This window comes from Neomonachus schauinslandi, chromosome 2 (assembly GCF_002201575.2).
Source record: "Neomonachus schauinslandi chromosome 2, ASM220157v2, whole genome shotgun sequence".
Classification (NCBI taxonomy): domain Eukaryota; kingdom Metazoa; phylum Chordata; class Mammalia; order Carnivora; family Phocidae; genus Neomonachus; species Neomonachus schauinslandi.
Genome location: NC_058404.1, coordinates 80,198,105 through 80,206,125, shown reverse-complemented (window position 1 = coordinate 80,206,125; position 8,021 = coordinate 80,198,105). Strand labels below are relative to the sequence as shown.

At 36.3% G+C, this 8,021-nt stretch overlaps 1 pseudogene; it reads right to left on the bottom strand.

Annotated features, from left to right (window-relative positions):
* Positions 1 to 5,024: 5,024 nt before the first annotated feature.
* Positions 5,025 to 6,181, bottom strand: LOC110571189 (annotated as a pseudogene).
* Positions 6,182 to 8,021: the final 1,840 nt, after the last annotated feature.

Genomic DNA, 8,021 nt, shown 5'->3' with positions numbered 1-8,021 from the left:
GGACACTCTACAACTAGAGAGTAATTTTGAGGAACTCTGTTAAAATGCATATTTTTCCAGAAAAGGTGACGCTTGATGCTTGCCTGATATAGCAGTAATGTGAAGAAGGTATCAGAGCCTTTCTTAAGAGCTGATTTTGAGGAGAACAGGAGCAGAAAGGCCCTGGAAAAAAGAGGGAATTGAGCAATCAGGAGAAGGAACGAGAAAAAGCAGAAGATCCAAACAGTCCTTTGCAAGAGGTGTTCAGGCCATCTTCCTCCTGAAAATGTCTTCATAGGGAAATCTTCAGTGAACAAGATGAGCTGCCCCTGAAATCTCTTTGTGGACTCTTGTTAGTGGAGAATAAGCGAAAGCTGCCAACTGCAGCAACCCACATGTTTGGTCTCAGAAAGAACATCTCCAATGGTTTTCCTCTCTTTTTCTGTTGCCAGAAAACAACTGAGCCAAATGGTAGGGACAGTTATTTGGCAAGAGACTGAGGTTGCCAGAGGAATGAAGAATGTAAACAAGCAAAATTGAAATGAGTTTACCACCAGGGATTTTATAACATCCCATCTGTAAAGGGAAGGGAATTTTAGACTTGCACTTAAACATCGAGTGCCAACTGGAATTGAACTTGTGTGTGTGTGTTCACTGTAGCAGAGCTTCATTCATTCATGGCTTCACATATTCAAGTGATGATTTTCTAACAGCTTTCAGGGGTTTACAAAACGAACTGAGATTTTAGAGAAAATGTGTTTCTTTATATTGCTATTCTAATACTATAGTACTTTTCAGAATTATTTCCATTCAAAATAATATTTTCAAATATAGCAGGAGTACCTATGTAAGGGCTAAAATAACTTTCAAGGAGAAATAAGTAAGAACACAAAGATATGGTTGAATATATTTTAGTATATTGGACATCTGGCCCTGAAAATAGTCTCTATCCCATGCTGCGTGGTGACACTTTTATTAGGGCACATTTTTTAATGCCTAAATTATCAATCTCAGACAATATATTTCAGTGTCCAAATGATAGTACATAAAATGCTTGCTGCAGCATTTGAACCTCAAATAAAAATTCACTGCATTATGCTATTATGAATGGTTAATTTAAAAATTTTCTTCCATCTGTTTTTTTTCTGAAAAAATCAAAGAGTAAAAAACTGGTAATTACACCTATAGTTATTTATAAACTATACATCTCAATGATATCCACTTTTCTTCTATAAAATCTTTGAAAAATACAAAATATTAAAAGCTTTTGCAAATGACCATTTGTATATCGATCTTTGATAAACATCTAAATAATACACCCTGGCTAATAAAAATATTAGCCCTGTAATTTGAGCAAGAAACAACAACTTAAGTATATAGTTGGTTTTTTTTTTTAACACCTAGAAAGTGTTACTAGTAGAGTTAAGAATAGTTTTTACATGTTAAAGGTTTATAAAGAAAAAACAAAGAATATGGAGCTCAGACATATGTGGCTCTCAAAGCTTAAAACACTATCTGGCCAATTACATAAAAATTTGCTAACTCCTTGTTTACAGGGTGCCTGCTTAATTGCAATATCTAGTTAATTCATATTTAATGTAATTACTAATACATCTGAGTTTAAATTAACCATATTACTATTTGTTTCCTGCTTACTGGCTCTGGTTTTTGGCTCCTACTACTTACTTTCATACTTCTTTTGGTTTAATCAGGCATTTAAAAATTATATTTCCCCTTTGTATTAGCATTTATTATTCCTTTTGTAGTACCTAAAGATTATAACATGCACCCTTAACAGTGTTTACTATACATTAGTATTTTATCACCTCTTGGATAATGCAAGGATTTTAGAACAACTCCATTTAACCCCTGCCAACTCTTCTGTGCTATTGTTGTCATATATTTTAATTCTGTATACATTCTTATTTACCCTGTATTAATCCTTTACAATGCTCTTCATTTCTTCATGAAGTTTAACGCTGCTTTCTTGGATTATTTTCCTTTTTCCTAAAGAATTTCTTTGAGTATAAGTCTGTTGGTAAAAAAAAAAATTCAGTGTTTGTCTGGAGTCTTCATTTTACCTTCATTTTAAAGTATATTTTCTCAGTTAAACTGGGTCACAGGTTGGCAGCTACTGTCTTTCCATGCTTTAAAGATCTCATTTCCACATTTTTCTTGAAAAGTCTGCTGTATGTCTTATTGTTGTTCCTTTGAAGTTCATGTATGTTTTTCCTCTGGCTACATTAAGACTTTCTTTTTCTGTTTGCATTCAAGGGTCTTACTATGAAGTGCTTAAGTATTGTTTTCTTTGTATTTATCCTGCTGGAAGTTTGTAGAGCTTTTTGAAGCTATAGCTCTTTTCGGCATACTTCATCCTTTTTCCTTTCCATGATTCAGTCCTGGTCCATATTCCAGACCAATAATCTTCTCTCCTGCTATGTCTAACTTGATATTAAACACATTTGCTGAGTTTTTAGTATCAGTTATTATTTTATACACTTCTGGATTTCCATTTGATTTTTTAAAGATTTACTTATTTGAGAGAGAGAGAGAGAGAAAACATGTGTATGAGTAATTGGGGGGAGGGTGGGGGAGGGGTAGAGGGCTCCTTGCTGAACTGGGAGCCCAGGGCCTTGTTCCCAGGACCTTGGGATCATGACCTGAGCTGAAGGCAGACACTTAAGCAACTGTGCCACCCAGGTGCCCCTCCATTTGATTTTTTAAATGGATTACAACTGTTATCTACTTTCTTAAAGTGTATTAATTACAGTTATTTAAAAGTCCCTGTCTGATAATTCAAATATCTGTGTCATCTATGGGGTCATTCTATCATCTATTTTTTTTTCTCTTGTTTTTGGTCATTTGTCCTGTTTTTGGTATGATTGATAATGTTTTAATAAATGCCATACCTTGTTTTAAAAAAATTCTCCAATCTCAGGCACGGCCCATCCAAGCAGTACTTATTTTATTTATTTTATTTTATTTTATTTTTGCAAGACTGATGCTTCATTTTTTATTTCCCCTCTGCCCTCCCAACCCCATCCTGTGATGGTTATACCCATTTGAACATTTCCAAGCATAAGACCATAAGTAAGTCTTAAAACAGAGGAGCAGAATTTTTGTCTAAACTGTAATGGAAGGGGATTAACAGTGGCAAGAATAGCGTAAGTGTTGTGTAGTAACAAAAGCTACCCAGATCTTCTTGGTGGACAAAGCATAAAAGACTTAGAATCTATAGAAGACTTAGAATCTGTCCCCCTGACCACCCTTTCCCATCCCTGTCCCTCAAGCCCCTGCTTCCACCCCACCTCCCATTAATAGTGTTAACAAAAGTTTAACATTCCAGTTCTAAAATGCAAATGATTTGTGTATAACTGCTGTTGCAACAGGTCTGGACAGAAAGACAATACAGTCCTCTCTATCTATGTGATGTTTCCCAGAATATAAAGATGAGTTCCATGATGATGGGGCCCTTACTGAGCTGCCAGGTCCTTCCATGGATCACTGACACCAAGGCACTGTCCAGATTGTTCATGTATTGTGAAGGAAGGTTGGCTATTGCTCCCTGCTTGATAGCTAACCTGATCTGAGTCAAATGTCTCATGTAGTCCTAGTTTAGTTATTCCATCTTCCTTCAGAAGCTTCAGGTGGGAACAAAGAGCAAGGCAAAAAGCCTTGGCAATGTGTTCAGTCAATCAGCTATGATCTGCAAGATCACTCAGGCGACTGTGCTAGTCATCATTTTCTAGGAAAAACACTCTGTTCATCTGATGACTTTTCCATTTGCCTTATACTCTGATCCATGGAATATCTTCACACTTGTTATAGATTCCATTGATCTTCCCATCTACAGGATTATAACATCCTTGTTAAGTTTCTTGTTGTCATCCACCCAGTTCTTCCGAAGTTCATTATTCCCATAGCCCTCCAATATCTTCAAAAATTTCATTTTTTGTAATTATCTTCTGTTTCAGTTGCTGCAATGGGAGCAAAAGACTGCTCAACAGGGTATTTCATAGAATCAGAAGATATTAGATTCAGAAATATTATCAATATTCTTACACATAGTACTTCTGGGGGCTCCTCCAGTAAGCTTCCCACCTTCTGAAATCACCAGATAAAGAGCAGTCACTGGTCTTTATGTTTTTGTTTTTTTTTTAAGATTTTATTTATTTATTTGAGGGAGAAAGCATGAGCAGGGGGGAGGGGCAGAGGGAGAAGGAGAAGCAGACTCCCCGCTGAGCAGGGAGCCTGATGTGGGACTCTATCCCAGGACCCTGGGGTCATGACCTGAGCTGAAGGCAGACACTTAACTGACAGCCACCCAGGAGCCCAGTCCTTATGTTAAAAGGACTACCCTCAGAAAGCTTTTCCAAAAATTCCCTCACCATACATTTCAATTGGGGCCTGGCCTGAAAATTCTTTTTTTTTTTTTTTTCATGTTTCCAAAAGTAAAATCTATTAAGAACAAGTCATAAACATGTACAAGAAGTTATAAGAAATGATTATCACGATTAGTTACAAATGCAAAATAATATCTACTTATCTCAGACTTGTGAACATAATAATTAAGATCAATCTCATAGGCTAGTTCAAATATTACTTACAATTTAGATAAGTTGGTCAAGTATTATCTGAATACACACCACATGTGATAAACTTATATTACCTCTTCTCCTCCTTTACTATTTGCAGGTACGTGCCAATATGGGGGAAAAGAAATGTAATTTCCATTTACATATTAACTGAGAAGAATAGTATTTCTACTGTGTATGTTTGGACTGTAAAAAAGTTAAGGTACATTTTCCTTTTAAAAGAACAAAAAGGTAAAAATAAATTGCCGAAAGTTTAACTGATAAAAGTTTAATATCAACTTACTATAAAAATGAAAAAAATGTTTTGAAACAGATACCATACAATTATTATGTCATCTCCCTACTGATCTGAAACTACAGAAGGCATTTAAGGAAGGAATGCTATGCTATGTCAAAAACCAAGACTAACCCAAGGGATGTATGTCACTTTAAAAATCTGATTTGCAGGAAAACTAGATGCTTGGCCTAGTTTTAAAGCTAATTACAAAATCCGTTTTTTGATGGTCCAGACACTTTGCCATTTCTTCCAACTCAACAGAACTTCCATCGATTTCTACATTCATTGCAGACAACAAATGTTATCATCAGTTCATCAAAAATACCGAGTTTGTACCTGTAAGTACAATTCTTCCTTTTACATTTGCCACATGTGAATAAGTCAGTCTGGGTTCCACCTGTCTTGGCCATCTGATACTCTCTGATGGCTTCTTTGGGTAAGTTTTTCCACATCTCTTTGAGTTCATTACCAGCCATTTCCTCTGCTTATTCTAGCGAATAAGTCAGGAGGAATATTTCCACACAGTACATTTTTCCTTTAAATTTTCTAATAAAGAATCCAGATTCTTACAGCATCTTTAAGATTTGATATTCTACTTCGTACTCTATTTCTGTGTTTCATGTCTGTATTCCTTATTTCTTGATATATAGCTTCCTCAATTTGAGATCCTAATTCTTTCTCATCAGCTCCAATAGCGACGTAATCCTCTCTTGTTCTGAGAGCTGCGGCAAACATCTCTCTGTGCTTTAACCGTACAGAATCAGAAGTGCTTGGTGCCCGAGGAGAAAATGAAACATAAGTATCTCGAACATTTGTCTCATCCTTTCTGCTGCTTACGTTGCCACTGGAACTACTTTATTCTCTTGCTTCAGGGCTATTCTGTGATGTAATTGCAGTATCTTTTTTCTTTTCTTCATGGTCTTTATCTGTTGATGGTCCATCTAATAACTTTTCCCAGGATTTGATGAGAGACTTTGCTAAAGATGTAACGTCTTCATCTGTACTCTGCTTCCTAATAGCATTTACTGACATTCCAATTCTTGTGGACTGTAATAATTCCAGGGTCACGGGAATATGCTTAAGCTCCTTCAGTAAATCCAGTGCTCCATCATAATGCTGTCACATATAAAGTTGATTGTTCCAACACATCAGAAATGTGGCATAAGCTGTTTTCCAAGTAGAAGCAATAGATAGATTTGCATTAATTTCACCACACTCTCCTTTTTTACTCAGATCTCTTTGGTGAGACTGGAGTCAGAGATACAAGCGCGTTCTTCTTCTGCACCATCTTGTTCGTCTTCTTGGCAATGTGGACCACCTCGTCCTCCATGGCTCCCAAAGGTCTTCCCTACGCCCAGCCCATTTGGGTCAGGAAGTGGGTGAAGCTGGAGCTGAGGGGATGGCAGGACGAGAGCTCAGGTGCTGGATGAGCCCACCACAGCAGGCCCGGGCCTAGGCCCTTCCTCACAAACCAAGCCCGCAGCAGCGGCGGCCTGGCCTGAAAATTCTTAAGCTTAGTAAGTATCCAGCTGATGGGTGAAGTAATACTCTTCCTTTCTTGTGGGATCCCTGAGTAGCCATGAGTGGTTCTGTAGTAGCCCACCTCTCCTATCCCCAATTCAGCAAACTGTTTCACAGTGTCATAAACATATTCTCATTCTCTCTCAAGCTATCCTAGCATACTTCTTAGTAGAGTAGGCACTCAAACACTTGTTTAATAAACAGTTGGGATGGATGAAGAAATTCAGTTTACCCACATCCCAACTGTATGGTAATAAAATTATAAACTTCAACTATGGCTGAAATATCCCTTTAGATTTTATCTGGACTTAGCATATTTGGTTTTATATTGAATAGTTGTCTTTCTAAAATCAATATAAAAATATTGGTGGGGAAACTATGTAGAATAAGTAATTTGGACAATTAGGTTGATAATTTGAAAAAATCATTTGTGTTAATTTAGCAAATTCAGTTACAAATTAATTTTATGAGAGAACTATTTAACTCTACATTTTCTTTTCACTATAGATTTTCTGAGACCAAGTAGCATCAAGAAGAATTTTCTAGTTTTTCAGGTTCTTCCATTATGAGTTTCATTTGAAGAAATATTTGAACTTCAATTAGTAATTTGTAGTGAATTACTAAGTAAAGAATATTAAGAGATGTAAAGAAAAAAATATGGATCACATTATTCCTGCCATAGATTAAAAGCATGCAACCAAACAATCTTATGTGTATGGTTCAATGTCAAGGCATTCATTGGTTGTTGGGAGAATATAAGTCCACATAATAACACCAGTTTGCACTTGAACCCTTGTCATGAAATGTGATGTGATGTGATGTGATATGTGTGCAATTGAATCCAATGTTCTTATCAAAGAGCCAGAAACTACCCTCCTGGACAATTGTGAGTAATTGCTTTGTTCCCTTCCTATCCCTGGTTCTTCTTCATCATGCCACTATGGGTTTTTCTTTTATATATATATATTTTCTGATTTTGCCATGTGTTTGCAGCTAATGAAGTGGTCAAAATCGAAGTTACCACATTACCTTGAGCGTAAATGCAATCATCATTGTGTGTTATTGTTTTTCAATTAAAAACAACAATAAGAACTAATTTACAAAAGGTCTCTAAGTATGTATCATCTAGGAAATCCAAGGTAGAGAATGTAATGGATCCTGCCTTTCAGATTAGATATACTATTTTAACTCTTTCTTAATAAAGTGTCTTTTTCCTTTAAACTAACCAAGTGTGTATTCTTTTCCCTAATAAAGTATTGGGAAGGATGAAAATAAGAGTCTTATAATAAACCCCTTCTTGTCCAGTCTCTTACCTGCCTAGGAAGCATCTTGGTCCAGCTATAGGCAAAGGAAGGCTTATTGAAATGATTTAGGCCATATTTAGAGGATCATTGTGTGGGATCCCCAGCTAAGTGTTTGATAGGCAAGATTGGCTTCTCTATATAAGCCTGTGAGCTTTTCCACATTTCAGAGATGTACTATAAAACTCAGATGGCTGAATATATCCTTCTCAAGTCAATTAAATACCATTTCCGATCTATAAATATTCACTGCACCTAGTGATAGTGAATGAGTTCAGTTGATGGTTCAGCTGATGGATCACTTAGATACAGCACTTTAAATAAGAGATGCAATGCATCTTATGTGAA